Source organism: Pinus tabuliformis, chromosome 6 (assembly GCF_031772625.1).
Source record: "Pinus tabuliformis cultivar Carrire ecotype Pingquan chromosome 6, CPIR1, whole genome shotgun sequence".
Lineage (NCBI taxonomy): Eukaryota > Viridiplantae > Streptophyta > Pinopsida > Pinales > Pinaceae > Pinus > Pinus tabuliformis.
In genome coordinates, this window is record NC_142292.1 from 1,358,411,582 (window position 1) to 1,358,429,926 (window position 18,345).

Here is an 18,345-nt window from a genome sequence, read left to right on the forward strand (position 1 = left end):
ATTGTGGTTGCTACACCTTGGGCTTGAAATAGGTCATGATCATTTTCCCTTCTTTAATGTCATATGCTGACATTAATCTTTGTTGTTTTGTGGGGGCCATCTTGAGATATTGGTTATAAATTTGCAGCCTCAATGGATCATTTCTAGCCTTTATCTCTGTGAAAGTCTTTTTGATATCAGAGGTCTGCTTACTTGGTGGCCTAGTGGATGAAACTTCCACACTATGCTGCCTTTCCAACTCCTGCCTGTGTGAGCTGGTTGGTGTGTCTATCACTGGGGAAGTGTGTGGGCTGGTTTCCCTCTCACCTCTTAGACTTTCTATTGTTTCTTCAATGATTTCCTCTTCAGATAGAGGATTCAGTCTTTGCCTTTTTGCACCTGGCTATTCTGCAAGTCCACTGATGGGTGTGGCCTCTTCTCTGTCTCTTTTCTTGCCCTTTTCCTCATTTAGAGGAGTTTGTAATGCAGGAATCTCTACTTCTTTGGTTTGTTCTGGAGGAATTTGCCCTTGTTGATTAGTCATTTCTTGTTGTTCTGTGCCTACTACTTCCTTGCCTTTAGAAGAACCTGAAATTGTTATGCTGGTTTCTTGTATAGGCTGCTGTGAAGTTCCAGCAGAAGATGTACCCACTCCAGTTTGCTGAGGCAGCTTGAAAGATACCATTCCAAAAGAGTCCAGGTCAAGGATCTTTTCTAAATCTTTCATAGCTCGTTCCATCTTTTCTTGCTGAGTAAGTTCTTCTACTAATGTACCCTCTACCCCCTCATCCTGATTAGCATATTGTTCTACTTCAGGGATCCTATGATGTAGGTAAGTTGACAGATGATTTCTTACTTTTCTGTCACTTATAAAGCTATTTGGGTCATATGGCACCCACCAGAAGCTTTTCTTCAATTTAAGGTCTTCCCCTAATATCTTATCAGCATCTTCCCATGCTTCCCTCTTGTTAATGATAAAATGGCCTAACTGGTTTCTTATTCTCAACTGAGCTTTTTTCTTTACATTGAAAAAGTGAGTTAAATCTGCATTGATAAGTTGCCTGAAATAATCTAGTGCAAATAGTCTCATGGGCACAAATTTGGGTAGCTTATAAGGGCACAGTTCACAACCATATATCCTGATTTCAGTGTGATCCTCGTAGAAGTACCAATCACCTATCCTGTAGTTTTTGGAGAGCTATAAAATCTTCTTTATGTCACCAGAGAGACTAAGAGGAGGAGCTCCTATCAATAGAGTGGAGGTTGGATGTATAAATAAGTCAATGAATTCACAATAGGTATAAGGGGGTTCACCAATTTTGTGGAATACAGAGGTCCAAAAGATCACATACCTCCTCTCTCCTTTGGAATCCAATTTCCTGATGGGAAATATAAAATTGTCTGAGTGATAATACAACAGCAGATGGTATATGAAATTTTTGTATTTAAACACTCCTTCTCTTTCCAAATTCATAAATTGAGGATGGATTTTGTTAGCAATGAAAGAAGCATAGTCATACTTAATAGCAGGGGGCTGTCCTAGAGTAAAGGTGGATAACAGAACCAAGACCATCTCATCCACATATTCACTGGACCTAAATCCCAAGATCACTGATATCTTGTCAAGAATAATTCTTCTAGTCTCATTGAACCAAACATATAAATAGGGAGGTGGGCCTTGGAGCTGGCACTCTAGTTTCATGAATAACTTAGCAATCGGGGTTATTTCTGTACTGGACAGTTGAGAGCCTTGCTCAAGCAAAATTCCCATGGAAAGAGGAGCAATAAGCTGAACTGGATGGAAGTGTAGCATCTCATTGATAGATTCAGCAGTTATGTAAAAGAGAACAGTATTTGATGGAGTCATAACTTCTTTACTGACAGGGTCATAATTGGCATAGCAGTGACGAGTAATATCTGGGAACACATTGACTGAGGGAAGGTAATACCTGGGGAGATTGGATTCCCATATTCCATAGATATCAAAGTTGTTCAAATGACTAGTTTTGATTAGGCAGAAAGTATGAAGATGATTTTGGCAACTAGACGGGTCCTTTATTTGGAAATCTCTGCATTGAGGGGTGTTACACTGAGGGCCACCGGGGCTTCCATGTTCAGTTTTTTGTGTTTTGAACTGGAGGTTGAATTTCTATGGAGAAAAGGGAAAAAGAGCAGTGCTGGGTGTCTTGGTATAGCAATTATGGGCTGCTTTAGTTTGAATTTGGCTCCTATAGGTATAATTTGTAGAGAAAACTAAAAATACAGGTTCGGGAGGTGGGATGGGGTAAATACCTGTATTCTGGAGCCGAACGAGTGTAATTGGCAAGTTGACTAACGAGTTGTGGAGTAGGATGCTAGACTTTGTTGGTCGGGGTAGCGGACTAGAGATTCTGCAGTTGCTTGGATGTAGTTTGAATGCAACAATATCGTGGAAACAACAAATGAAAAATGGATGAAAATGACAATTTTACGGGTTTTTTAACAAAAATTGGCTTCGCGGAGCTTTTTGGCGCTTTTCGGTTGGATCACATCATTGGGACGTGACATTTTGTCATGACGTGAGGTACGGATGCTGATGTGGATGTGATGTGGCGATGACGTCAGTGGGAGGGCAGTAAGCGGTATTGTCGTGCACTGCTTATTAGCTAAAACGGTTTTGGGCGGAGGGGCTGCGAGCATGGCGGGAGGGCGCCGCGTGTCCTAGGTACAACGGCAATACTGCCGACTCCCCAGGCGGTAAACATCGACGAGGAAGGGCCTCGTGATATGATCGTGAGCCGTCCGATCAGTGGGCCCGAATCCAACGGTTGGTGCTCAACGAAGTCGACGGAGGGCTACGGTGCGGGGCCCATGTATAAAATAAAATATTTTAATGCAGTTTGGGCTTAATATGGTTAGTGGCAGAGTGATTTTTTAATCAATTAACATGGGCTTAATTGATTTCAAATAATCAAATAATGCGCGGGGGATGGTTATTATATGGTTCCTGATGAACCTATAATCCCTGTTAAAACAAAAATATGGCCGTAATCGACCGGGGGCGGGATTATTACACATTGGGGTTTTGTTGTATAGATATATCAATATGGGGGAAGGGGAATTTGTAAGGGATTTATATAGTAATGTTAGTGGTTAATATGGGTTTATGAAACAAAGGTGCTAAGTCATAAACTTTGATAACTTACGTTGGCTTTTTACACAAGAAATATGGATCCTTTGCCTAAAGCAAGAATGTTATTTTTCTCAAGCTTTTTCATGAAATTGAGTGATTTTAGGAGTATTGAGCAGATCTCAATATCCTTGGGGGGAGGTTAATAAGTGATTTTGGGAGAAGTGTGAAGGGAAGTTAGTCATGTATCACTTGATTTGTAACCCAACAGTTTCCATTGTATTTATGATATCAATAAGATGAACCTCTTGAGAAACAAAGATTAATCATAAGCATGCTTTTGCAACACCAAAACTGCCTACCCAGCCTATTATACCTAACATTTTTTCTTCCTTGGGTGCACTTGGACTAGCAAACCCTTACAAACTTTCTTTTCTTTTCATGGTAATCCTATCTAAGTCTGCCCTTATTTCTTCCAAGGGCTCAGATTTAACTGTTGAGCTCCTTTGCTTCTCTACTAACTATCTATCTGCAAAGATTGAACAGATTTATCCTCTATCTCTAAAACAAGAAATTCAAACATGAGGTAGCCAAGATTAAGCTGTTTTTCCATTCATCAACTGTGGAAAGAGTTAACAAACTGCACAACATCAGATTATTGCAAAACCCAGAATAGTAGTGGCATTTTGAACTAGCACACTTTCCTAGTCCTCTTTATTTGGGGTTCATTTATTTTCTTTTTGACCATTTCATTCTTTTTACCCTTTGATCTTTCTTTTAGTGCATACCCTCTTTACATTTTTTAAGTTTTTTGATTTTTTCAAAAATATGGAACCTTTGCAGTAGGGAAAGGATGAACATATTTGGGACTTTTACCAGTCAATCATGAAATATGACACCTATTGGTATAGGAGCATAACACAATATACGAAGAAGAGCATTCGAAGTAAAAAAAAAAAAGGCCCTGAGTTTTTAGAGAAAATCTAAAAAAATTTGTTCAAAAATTTCAAAACCAAATAGATGATCTAGATTCTTTGAGGAAAAATACCCAAATTCAAAAGAAAAATCGACTGAATCGAAGTTCGAATGAGGGAGCTATCGATGATTTAAAATCAGTTCTTTTTCCAGAAAATTTTGTGACAGCAGGAAAAATGAAATAGATTGGTGTGCTAGCCAAGAACTTGTATGCTCTTGAGGTTCAAGATGCATGCAAAGCCTTGAGGAGCAAGGCAAAGGTTAGAGACTTTGTGGTTGAGAGGGAGAGTAAATTACCTCTCAACATGCAGTCCCAGAAGAAGTCTTAGACAATTGTGGAGGAGCCACAATTGGAGAAGTCAACAGGGGGATCACATGAAACCAGACCTCCAGGTGTGAGGTGGGGCAATGTGAATTGATAGTCCCAAGAAGACTGAACTTGGGCAGGGTCCATTGAGAGGTTTTCTCTCATGGATCCTACCTTGCTATGGGAGCCCAAAGTACATAGTAGCGGGAGGAATCAGTGGGATTGATGCAGTCAGAGATCAAAGTGACAAAGGCTAGAGAAGTCAGATACTGAAGAGCGCAAAGAAGGATTGAAAATAGTGCAAAAATACAGAGTCAGCTGAAGCGCAAAGTTTTCAGTCGATAGAGGAAATAACAATCAGAGACTTTGATGACACATGCATCATAAATTTTGGTGATACTTTGAACATTTACATTTCTACTCCTAGTTATCAAACTAATAAATGTCACAAATAATGGTGTGCAATCATAAGTATATTTAAGTACATCTCATTCCTATCCATGTTTTATGCAAATACTTTCTTAAGTTATGGTGGGCACTAACTAATGGTAACTTGAGTATGAACTATTTTCAAAGATTTTAATTTTGGTTTGTTTTAATATGAAGTTTAACAATGAAAAATCACTCCAAAAATATATAGAATTCATGGTATAAATATTGATATTGCATAAAAAAAATATGGAAGAAAAAAAACCTTCAAATTATTGGTCCAATCAAATGTTTGAAAAATATTTTTAACAATAATATATATGTGTGTGTGTTAAACATTATAACTTGCATTGGTCAGGGACTAATAACCTATAATTAATTATGTATTCATTTAAAATATTCAATGGCTCAATATTTTAAAAGATAGTTAAGTTGTATCCTCAAATATATAGTTTATATGTGTGCGGATATGTAGAATATGCTATAAATAACTTAGAATATTATTCTTTAGTATATATAAATAGTTAATTATGAAATGTTGATAGATGGAACCAACATAAAGAATAAATTTACATTAAACTATTAAATAAATTATAATGAAATATGTAAAAGTATGTCATGGTAATTAATAGTTTAAAATAATTTAAGGCTATCTTAATATCTACATGTATGTATTTATTGACACTACCCGAGATCCATCTTAACCCCAGATCTATCAAGCACCGAGAGGGATCAAATCTTTGGAGGTGCAAATCTATTTTTCGAGTGTAAAACTTAAGGAAATGTTTACACCTTGAGATATTTGGTCCCTCTCAGTGCTTAATAAATCTGGGGTTAAGATGGATCTAGGTTGGTTTCAGTCGTGCATGGTCATATAAAATTTGTTGAACATCTAATTATTCTTATCATTTCAAATATGTTAAATATGTCTAAGATTAATCTGGTCAATTTAGTTTTAAATTTTCTTAGTTACCCCAGTTTGTTGAGATGAGAGAGACTGCTAGTAACTTGAATGATGAAATAAAATTTTTGAATGCAAAGTGACAATGTAACAATGTTGAATGATAAAAAATGTGAATAATAAGAATGTAATCAATTACAAACAATCTTCATTTCACTTCATTGTGATCAATCTCAAACTATTTTCTTCTATTGTTCTGTTGTAGTGGCTACAACCACCCTCCAAAATTTTTCCATAACTTTGTTTTGGAGCCTCCCTACCAACCATCCTAGCAACATGTCTTACACTGTCAAGTACATAGGCTTCATCATTTTTTCAGTGGCTTTCCAACATGTGCATGTTAGTATGCTTCACTTCTTTCACAGGTTGCCACTCCAGACTTAAGCTAGTCATTGGCTGAGCAGCGCCCTCAAAAAATTGCACAATTCTGGAGGGGAACCAGCATTCCCCCTAGAAATTGTGCAAATATGTTGGGCAGCCTGTTGGGCCTAGAAATTGTGCAAGGCAGTTAGATATCCTTCCTTAAGAGAATTGTGCAATCTAGCCCAGCACTACAGCTCAACCCAGAAATTGTGCAATTTTGGGCATCAATCACCTGCTCCTCCCAGAAATTGCTCAATCCCTCAAGGACATGCAACCCAACTCCTCCCATAAATTGCGCAAATCCCTATCTCAGTCAAGTAGGTTGTTGCATGTGCATTCAGGTTGACCAGTTCCACCTGAGACCCAACAAATTTGATTTGCATGCATGGGATTATTTTCCCCTAAACAGAAAACAGAAACATTCGAAAAGCATCCCTAGATTTTAGGGATCTATTTTTAGCAGCCTCAAACTTATTTATTCGACACTTTACATCTCATTCTCCACATCTATCTTGGAGCCCTAACATCCCACCTCACATCTAAGAGTCTTTGGCACATCCAACTCAGCTATTTTCGGGCAAGTTCACTTTACTTGTCTTTTACAACATTTCTGTCACATTTTGTGTCTTTTCTTGTGTGGGTGTTGTTTGCTTGATTTCTCTGTGTAGAATTTCTTGCAAATTCTCTACAAATCTATTTATGAGATATATGTAGAAAATATGACTGTAGATTAAGTCGATAATGTAATATACCAAGCAAAATATTATAATCTACTTCTACTGTCAAACTTGTGGAAGCTTAAAGATCAAGTTGAATCAGAGATGAAGACATATAACCATAAGAAGAAGAATCAATGCACATGAAATACAGAAAATACTCAGGGGAAAGCCTTAGCTAAAAACCCCACTATCTGTATTATCATACAAGGTGGGAATACATCAGAATTATACAAAGCCTTAGCTCTCATAGCTAGCTAGCTCTCAGTACAATCCTCTTGGATGCTCACAGGCAAACCTAGTTTCTCACAAGCCTTCCTCTCTCCCCTCCAAGCTCATATTTCCTTGCGCAGTTTCTCCTGGGTGATCCTCCTGTTACCAAGTGGAACACTGGTCTCTCACACTGATCTCACACCTCGTAACACTGTGCAATCCTCAAGGAACCTTCCCTTGACTGCATGGATGAGTTTCCTTTATATGAAAACACATGCAACTGATAGTAACCTGTCCTTGAGATTTAGCTCAATTAGGTCTTTCTCAGAATAGACATGCACGAGTTTCTGATGAGAGAATATTTAGCTATTTGGAGTGCATTGGTTGAGTGCATGCATGCTTCAACTAATTGATAACTCACAACTAGTTCCTCAAACACTTTGGAACTAATTTAACTGGACTTAACTCAGTAAACTGAGTTAACTAATTACAACTCAAATATAACTCAATCTTATCTCCCTAATTAAGGGACAATCTCCTTAATTTAAGGGATAATTGTTGCATGACTGCACAAATATTTCTAACTTGAATTTCTCCAACTAATTAATCCATAATGAATTAATTAATTATTTCCAAGTAGCTAGTGAGAGTAAATTCGAATTTTAATTCACAATTTTAATTCAAGGACAAATTAAAATTGGAATATCTAGATTCTATTTTTATCATTTCTTGTTGCTATTTTCAACACTCTGAATGCTTGCTGTTGTTTTCATGTATGTTAGCCTGTACAAGCATCGTTTTAGTTTTCATTTGCATCTCACTGTTGTTGCATGAATGACACTGTTTTTCACAGAAAGTCATCAATCCTACGACTCGTTTTACACACATGCATGTTTTTCTGTTTTCTGAATCTTGCATTCCCTGTTTTCATGCATGATCATTTACTCTTGCCTACACTCAGTTTTTCCATGCATTCATATCTCCATATGTTTTGAGACGCCCGTCAGCGGGTCTGGGCAACCTTGGCCCAGACATTGCCTTGCCCGGACAACATTGTGCATTTCTGAGAGGGAAGGATCTACCTTCCTCCAAGAAAATGTGCAAATCTGGCTAGACAATGTCCTCTAGACTTGCTTTGTGCAATTCTCAGAGGTAGTGTTTGCTGGCCCAAAAAATTGCACAATGCAGTCCTTAGGCCTCCATGACTTTCCAACTGAAATTGTTCATTGCGTGATCTCAGCACCCAACAGGTCAGTTTGGATTGTGCATTATGAAATTCCAGTAGTCAACTAGCCTCCTGATAGTCCGAATTGGCTTTTGTGCAGTTCTAGCAGTCAGTCTCCCCACCTCTCAATGAAAATTGTGCAATCCTTTCCATCAATCTCCCAGGTATGTTGCATGTCAATCCTCATGTTTTCTTTGTTTTTAACTGACAGATTGCTTGACATGCATGTCACCATGTCTCCAAATATAGCAGGTGCTCCTTCGTCTCTCAGCAGTCCAGGATCAATGGCCTCCAAGATATCAGGGTCAAAGGCCACCAACGAAAGAACAACTAGAGATGTTGTTGAGCAAGTGTCTATGAGTTTTCCAATTTATGAAGAGATGAAGTTGATCATTGACAAAGACATCAAACTGAAATGGTAGGAGATCAATGATGCATTGATCAGGGGCTCAGGACCAAGTGTCGTAAAATGGTCAAAATTTAAAGTGCTCAGAACTAGTTCAAAGCTAAACAACTGGAAATTTCTCATCCTCCCGATTCCGGCACCGCAAACGGTTCGAGAAACGGTCGCCGTATGAGGAAGATATGGCCAAAAGAATATTTTGCCCAAAACATTAGAAATTTGAATTTAAAAAAAAAAAAAATTTAAAAGGAATATTCCGCAGAATATTCCTTGGAATATTCCCTTTCCAGCCACCAATCAGAAGGTGCCACGTGGCCCCAGATGACGTCAGCAGACTTTTGTTGGGCGGATGTTAAAAAGGTTATTTTGGCCGGATGGGGAGTCGAACCCCCGACCTACCACATATTAACTCAACGTTTTGACCAGCACGCCACCAACAACCGTTGTGTTATGTGGGTGGAGGAAATTGTTTTAAATTTTAAAATATGCTACAGGCGGGAAAGTAGGGGGCCAGCCCCTAAGGGCCAGCCCCCCAACACCATACGACCAACGCCCAGAACCAGGGGCTAAACCCTCACCGCCTGGCGCGAAATCCAAAAATAACCGCCAACCGGATTTTTTGTTCACATGCGCGCCTTTTTAATGTAACTGCAGTTAGGAGTTGGCAGAAAATTTGGCAGACATGGAAAATTTGGCGGACCCGCCATAATTGGCGGAGCTAACTGGAGATAACTAAAGTTAGCTGGAGTTTTTGTAGGGGCAGCTGGCAATCAGGAGTAAATGGCCATAACTTTGGCTAGGAAAGTCCGTTTTGGACGAATTTTTTTATTTATTTTAGGTCTCTTCGACCTCTTGAAGCCATTGGCACAGGTTTCACAGCCATCTGAGGTCATTTGCAGGTGTTTTAGCTTCATGGAAGTTCTAGGAGCCACCAGGGCCAAATCAGTTTGGGAGCTGCATTGGGAATTGTGCAGCCAGTGAATGTGGAACGAAGGTCATTCCTGAAGTTTTCCAACCTTCTAAATCCATTTCTACAGCTCGTTTTTCCTTCTGAGGCATTCTTCTCACTGTTTAGCTTCAGGGAAGCTTTCAGGGCCACGAGGGCCATTTCAGTGCATGAGCTGTTTGGGGGCTATGTTCATCCGTTTTTGGTGATTCAAAAGCCTATGTCTGCTATTTTCGACCTTCTGAGTCTAATGGTAGAGGTTTTAGAACCAATTGAGGTCATCTTCACCTCTAAATTCTCCATTCAAGTGTAAAGGGCCACCAGGGCCAATTGGGGAAAGTACTGTATAAGGTACAAAATTCACTGTTTAGTGTTTGGGAAAGAGCATGTTTGGCTAATTCCTATCTTCTGATTCTGTATTTATAGTCAGATCTGTCCTTTGAGACACCCATATTCTTGTATTAGCTTTTGTAGCAATTTTAATACAAGAGGACAAGCCTAGTTGGAGAGGCTTGGTCCAGCAGATGTAGCCCAGGAGGGGGTGAACTGCTTTATCATTTTGATGTCTTTATTTGCTGAAGATGATATGGTAAACAAAACTGATATAAAGTTTTAAACAACAAAATATACATAACTTGCATACACACATAATCACCTATTCAGCTACAGAAAGTTGTTTGTCTTATTCCGCAAGACCTTAAACTTCAAGCATGTGTATGTCAAAGACTTCTAAGTGTTTACTTGTTTATTTCTTTAGGCAGAGCCTGTAGAGGGCCAGGTAGCCTCTGGAACTCATCCTCTTTTTAGAGGTGACATGTCCGGTGAATGCCCCTACAATCTATCTCTGTATAAGAAATAAGGAGTTTACACAATTTTAGAGGTCATTTGGAGTGTCTAGCTCACAGTTGAAATTATTGGAAATGGATACCTTGCACCCTTAAACAAGTACATTCCATTTTCAGATCATGCATTCTCAAACACATTTGGGGAAGATCTTGAAGACCACAAAGTCTATATGAACATTCACAAGTACAACTTTTACCGGATTGCATGCAAGTATCCCGCGTTTCCATGCGCGAACATGATACATTGGATCGTCTCGCACACTGATCCTGAGATGATGGTATTATGCAGTGTTAGCGGAACAGAGATTTATACCTTCAGGGCACAAGACTATCATCATATCTACCACTTGTTGAAGCCAGTGATCACCATCGAGACACCCTTCAGCATACCTAGCAGCAATGCAAACTCCAGGGATATCTTGAAAAACTGGGTGAAGGATCCAACCAAGTTTAGGATGACACTCAACTAGATTTCCAAGATGAAGATATTGTAGAAGGCATATCAGTACTTGGTCATATTTTCATGTCACTTGTACGTCCAAGAGAGCATGGAGACCTTCCTCCAGAGTTGAGTGATCATGTTGGACCAACTGGCTAGTGAAGGAAAAGCATGCAACTCGTTTGACATGTTGGCTCACAGGCTGAAGCAACATGTAACATGAGCTCGGGAGCTACGCAAAGGTGAGCAAGCAAAAATATACATGGCTGCATACATCTTGGATGCAATCTGTGGACGTTAGGAATTTCTGAGCTTGAAGTGCGCATGGACATTAGCAAAAACCTCTGTAAACACTTATTGCAGACCGTTTTCCGAATGCAACTTTCACGGAGTCATCACATAGTTGTCAAACCATTTTGTCACCCTGGTTTGAAAGATAATATTTGATTAGGATCCATCTTACATGTCAAAGGCAGCAATGGAGGCATTGTTCAACATTGCGGACTGGTATGCCTCACCTTTCTGCACCTTCATACGGATGTATAGTGCGAAGAAAACTCTGCATGTTTTGCCAAAGTTTGCCATGGACAAGCTCATCATGCAAGAAGTGTTGTACCACATCTCAATAGGACTTTCAGCTAGACTACACTGGAAGTAGAAGGCACCTTGGCCCACTCTTCCATTGTGGATCGGGTTGTACAAGATATGGAATCTCAAGCATGTGGATGCTAAGACAGAGGAGTTCAAAAAAATTACTATTGGCACCAGAAGCTTCAATCTGTACGATCCACATTTCTTTGTGAAGGATCATTGCACGAGAGTGCATTTTCCTTGGATCCATGGGTTGTGTCACTGGGCTAGGGAAGACCCATGGAGATATTGTCAAAGCTTCTCTAGGCCCAATGAATCAGTCGAAATCGCTATGGAATGGTTAGCGAAGTAACATCTAGGAGAGCAACAGCAATAGAGGGTAACATACTTGTGTGTGACAAAGGTAAGAGAAAGATTGTTGAAAGTGCAGACGAAGAACAAAGTTGCAAGTTCAAAGCAGACCCACTTTTGGAGAAAGAAACTTTGAAAATAGAGGCAAAGAGGTGACAACGCAACAAGAGGAACATGTAAAGGGAGAGAGATAAATAGAGGATGGACGAAATAGTGAAGTAGTTGTAAGAGCTGAAGGAGAAACTCTGGAAAGAACAAGATATGCATAGATAGGAGATGGAAGCGCAACATGGATAGACACAGCAGGGGGCGCAAATGCACAGATTGATGGAATTGCACCCATACAGGTAGTAGACTCATCCGAGTAGCTGGCACAAAGAAGACAAGGTGAGCAGTTATAGGAGCAGTACTTTGCTCAAGAGATTCAACAAGTACCTAAGTAGATGGATACAGAGATGGAGTAGCCTGTGTTAGAGCAAGACATTGACCTCATGCCTTACCATCAAGAGGTTAACTCACTGAATTCACCAGATCCGGAAGAAGAGAAAGTCCTAAGCGACCAAGGAGATACTAAGATCCTCGGAGACAATCCGAAAGAAGAGATGCACACCATATCATTTGATGAGTCACAAAATAGAGTTGCACAATCACGTAGAGTGTCTACTCTAGATGTCCACACATCTCTTGCATATTTTGAGGAATGAGTGGCTATATCTGATGTGCACAAGCATCCAGCAGCATTAGTTGATGCTACCAGAATATATGTCAAAGCCACTAGCTCGAGTGTTCACTTCTTGATAGCAAAGAACGAGCGAATGGCTTAGGAGTTACAGTCGACCAAGAAGGGAGGAGAAATGGTTACAACATCCAACCTAGTAGAGTTGAAGAAGGTGATACTGGATGAAGTATCGTCCCTTGAGACAGTCATGCGGGCATTGTATTCTAGATTTAGTATTGTGCATAAGGCAATTTTCCATCTCAATGGTTGGCAACAACGTTGTGCTAGGAGAGCACGCATCTCGTTAAACTTGCATACTATTGTCGACCACATGAAAACATGGACAGTGAGATACAAGGGAGCCCCGTTACACTTACCCAAGATGATGAAGCCCGTGGCAATTCAGTTGAAGGCATGCATCCGAAGTGAGATCCCGAACTATGAGGAACTCCCACAGCTCATCACTAGTTTGCAGGCTTCCCATACATGGTTGTTCAGAAGCATCGATGTTTTTGTGTGTGAACATGTGATCCCATATATTGGAACATTCACCCTGGAAAATACAAAGGTTCAAGTCTGACAGGAGCTGGACTTGTACTTTAACAAGTTGATGCACATAGCCACCAATGTAGACTTGGCAATCAATGCAGACACTATGCATCAGAATGTTGTTAGTCTGTCCGCACTCAAGACAATGATACGCATGTTATCAGACGAGTTGTACAGAGGAGCCAAAGTAGTGTACCTGGATGCAACAGAGGCAAGCATTTCATTCCAGGAAGATGTCACCACAAAGTACATGGGCACCATCGCGGACTACTAAGATTGGTAGTAGTTCCCCACTCTCAACCATTGTGAGGATGTCGAAGAGTTGGTCTTCCCATAGTTGTCTAAGTCATAGTGATGTCTTTCATGGCTTGCTCAAGCCTATTTTGTCTCACATGGGTACATGTGAAGATTGTATGTAACATCTTGTAAAGTGGAAATTCAAGTGTCGACAGTTGAATGTAAAAACCAAAGAGTAGTTGAAGATTCATAAGGGTATGTGAACAATCAAAAAGGGGAAGTGTTACAGGGAAAAGTGTCTACTCAGAACTGCTTATCCCACTAAGGTGTGATAGCTGCCTTAGAAACAAATAAAGTAAAGCTACTTTCATTTTTCCTTTATGAAGTATAGATAGAGAAGAACAAAGAAGACCAACCTCTGTCTTACGCTAATCTCCTGGTTCATTTCCTCTCTTTCCTGATAGTCCTTTGCTACTTGTTCCCTTGCATGCCCAGCTTCACAAAGTACCTGTAAATTGACCATACAAATGCAGCAAACATAAATTACACAAGAGTATGGAGGAAAACTTGAATAGCTTTTATTGATAAACAAGAAAGAGCCAAGGGGAGTTACAACCAATTGTTCTGACCCAGCATCATCCTCTCAGCAAAGAAGCCCCTCTTCACCTCATACAAAGCTTAGATCACCCAACAATCTGATGTTTGTCTCAAGAAACCAACAACAATTCCTTACAATATGCAAAATTCCAGCCTCTGGATCTCTGGGATGAGGGATCCATATATAGATATCTATAAGGGAGATGAGTCAGCTTGTGATTTGATTAGTGTCTTCCCTCTGATAGTTCTTACTTCCACTTGGAGATTGATGATCTCTTACTCATACTTGGTCGAATTCAGAGAGGCAAGTGTCACAGGAGAAGTTTCTGGAAGCTTCCATTGCCTCTCCACCTCACGGAATGACACTTCCATTTGTCATTTCTCGCCCATCGCACCCCATAGAAGGGATTTTTGAAATGCAACGCACCCACACAGTGTGTTTAGGTGAGATGAAACACACTTTGCCTATGGAGTAGCTGAAATGATCCTGTTTTGACCAATTCTGAGCAGTTTTTCATGGAGAACTTCTGGGAGAAGCTGTAATCAGTTGACCTTGTTCCTTTAGGGGTTAGAACAACACTTTTAGGGACTTAGGAGCTCTTGGTTTATGGACATTTCATGCTTGGGGTTGCAGTGCCCAAAAATGTCTATAACAGTTGCCCCCTAAAGCATGAGGTCGTTAATCTTTTCATGTCGGGTGAAATGCTTTATTATGAGGATCCAAAGTTCTTTCAAGCTAGGAGGAGACCTGTAATAAGATACAATACAATACATTATCTTCATAATATTTTCATGGTCTAGCTGAGGCGGGCATTCCCATGCTCAACTTTATAAATTCATTTTCATGTACATAGGACAGACAATCGTCTGAGTGTAGACTGATGATTCTGATAGAGCCATCATCCCTTTGATTGGATGATTATCTATGCAGCAATGATGTACATTTGATGTATTTATTTCCCTGAATATATATCGCAGCCCGGATGGATGAAACTAGATCCGGATGGAAAGACATTGCTTGATTACCAGCCAATGATGTAAGTTGTTAACAAGCGCGAGAGGAATCACCGATAATGATAATGACCCTCAAGGTACTGTAGTACAATTCACGTGGTGTGAATAAAGGACTTGGCGTCGAACACCACGCAAAATCTTTCGGTCGAAGGTCATTGATGTAAACCTATCGCCGGAAGTGAGAAACTTGCCATTGAGGCATGCAAGCTTCAAAGTACTGAATGGGGTGTTCCTAGATCAACTTCTTGGATAGTGAGCTGATGTCGACAACAAGCGATCCGTCATAGGAGGGCCTTAATGAATCCCACATCAATGACACAGAATGGAGCAAATGATTTCAATGGAGGTGAAAACAATCTGGTGACATAAGGTTCAAGGCGGCGGTCATGAAAGAATGGAGTGTAAATGTATTGTAGCGGGTGAGACATAGGTGAATTCTCTGAATGACTTCTCTTGAACATATCGGCGATACTGACATGATGGATTGGTAGCATTAACCCCAAATGTGGATGGTGTGATGGGACCATGGCGATGTGACCGGTGAATGAAACAACCCAAACCAACTTAGATGCGGAGTGAAGTGTCATGTTCAAGAGCGACTTGCTACCAGCAAAGTTTCTTCAAGTTTTCTTCCCAATTTTTCCCCAGTCATTGTTGACCAGTACCTCTTTATTTTTATCAAGCTTGAGGAGGATAACATATGCTTGTTCTATAATTTGCCCTTTGGGTAAACCCATCACTATGTTTTAAAGAGCCTAGCGATAGTGAAACTCGTTCTCGTCTATAGACAAGTTTGTCGCTATTTAAAATTTTAACGAGTTTAACGACAAAGATAACTCGGTCCTTTTCAATTTTAGAGAGTCTGAAAAGGAACGTAAAGGAAACTCCAAAATTCCTTTTTCGTCATCTAATCCCTTAAGTCTGAAAAAGTATAAAACAATACAGAAGGGATGAATTTTCGATACTTTTAACGAGCCGAACAAAACAAGCGCTCGACCTTTTTGTGTAATAATCCCTCAGGTCCAAAAAGATTAAAATTTAGAGGAGTGATAGCACTTCCGGTCCCTTTAACGAGCTGGAGAGGCCAATGGCTCGGCAATCTTTTCATATTTTACGAGTCAATTGAAAAGAGCTTAAAGGAGACTCGTCTTTTGAGGAACGAGTGATAAAATGGGTAGCAGCTGATTCCAGGTAAGGTTTGGAATTTTCCAATCACGGCAATGTTACAAGGATGGCTAGTGAGATCACTCTTCGTAGATGTTCCTCAAAAAGGGGTAAAGAATCAAATGGAGGTGAATGATAGGCCAATACAGAGTGGAGGTGATGATGAGAACACGACCAAGGCTTTTAAAGGCTGAAATACTACATTCACGATGGTTATTTACCGGGAAATTGGTTCATTTTTTTTTATTGAGCTTAAACACTGGGGGGAAACATTTGCTCGTGACTTATGTTTATTTTTTAATGAGCTTGAACTATGTCTTAAAACTACTCGATACAATGGTCTCTTCTTGACTTTACCATAAATAGCTTTGTTCTTTCAAAGATTGTACTGTATTTTCAATTGCTTCATCAAACTTGTTAGAAATGAACAATATATGCTTGAAAAATGAGTTAGAACACTAATATTTTACCTTGAACTACGTAAAAAGTAATGTAAAAGTGCTTTTACCTCCCATTTTACCATTTCATTTGAACTTTGGTTTGTTGGAGCTTTGGAGGTGCTTTCCCCCTTTGATTTTCATCAGCTGATTTTAGGAGATTCTGTGGACGATTCTCGACGCCGTTTGGACTAGGTAGGACCTAAACTTGAGCTCTTTCATTTCATGCTTTCCATTTTGCATTCTGAGCTTGATTCCTGGTTTTTCTGAGCCTCTTAGGTTTGAAAAACTCACTTTGCCTTCAGCGCACCCTTTGTGTATCGAAAGGTGCATTAGATGTTGCCCTGTCTACTGGCCATCTGACATGCAACGCACCCAGAGCACTACTGTAGGTGCGATGGGCGCAAAGAAGGAATTTTATGCACAGTTTTTGATGGAAATTTTGCCCGTTTCTTACCAAAATCAGGATCTAACTCTTCTCTTGTTTGTTTTTTAGAGATATTTGGAGTAAGATGACTACTACATGGTGAGAACGTGAGCATGAAGAAGAGGACATGTTTCCTCTACATGATCCGGTTACAGTAAACACGCTGCGGAACTATGGCTTGCTGAAGTTTTTCCGCATTTCTAGCATGAGACAACAGATCAACTTACTGCAGTATTTGCTCGATGCTTGGGATCCTACCAACAAGGTGTTCCAAATCAGGGGAAAATCCATCCCCTTGACTGTAGTGGACATCTATTTCTTGACTGGCTTGTCAAGGCGGGGTGCCCCCATCTCTTTATCAGGTTCGGCCCTAGGAGGTGAATCTGTGAGAGATTATGTTCGCCGGTATTCTAGAGAGGGATCTCAACCGAGTAAAGACAGCAAGATCATCATCCGTGATGTCACTAACAGGTCCCTCAGGACTATTCTATTTACTTTTGGTAGGATGGCTGGTGGAGCGGCTCTTCATGTAGCCAACCGATCTTATATGCAGTATGCCTTGGAATGTCTCTAACCGAAGGTGTTCAATTGGTGCGACGCAGTACTTCTTGTGATGAAAGAAAAATTGACCAAGGTAAAGAGTGGGAGGTTGAAGAACTTTGGGTATGGTTCTATTTTGACCACCTTTGCCTTGGAAAGATACCACTGATGCAGCCGCAGTATATTGCACTCGATTTACCTTCACCGACTGAACCACGTATGCAGAGATGGGTCGACCATATGTCTAGGCATGTTGGTCAGTCTCAGATTTCATTTTTAGATACCTTATTCGGGTGGTTTGATCATCAGGAGATGGTTTATTCTGAGTACCCATACGCTGGTATGGACTTCCGGGGTGACCCAATTTTAGTACTACCGGCTGGCGAATAGTGGGGTGCCATTGGTAAATTCTTTGACCATTTCCCTGTTTATTGTTTTTCTCTTATAATGTCCTTGTGCTTTATTCTATCAAGACTTAATCAAACTCATGTGTTCATGCAGATGTTGGTCCCGTTCAGCCAGTAGTATGCCTGAGAGTGCTAGCTGCCACCCCAATAGGAGAGGCTGTTGGAAGGGCTATCCTTCATGACCTCGATGTGGCCGTGACTCTCACAACATTACAGGAATAGGTTGTGGGCCTCACTCTTGGTATTCCATATGTGAGGACTGACGAGCTGCCCTTGAGGTTGCAACGGCATACTACTGGTGTGCCAAGACGATGGACTCGGCTCTTACGCATGATCGCACAGGCTGTGACTTGCTATCATGAGCATCATTAGACTAGGGTGCCCCCTAGCGTTTTGAGTTTTT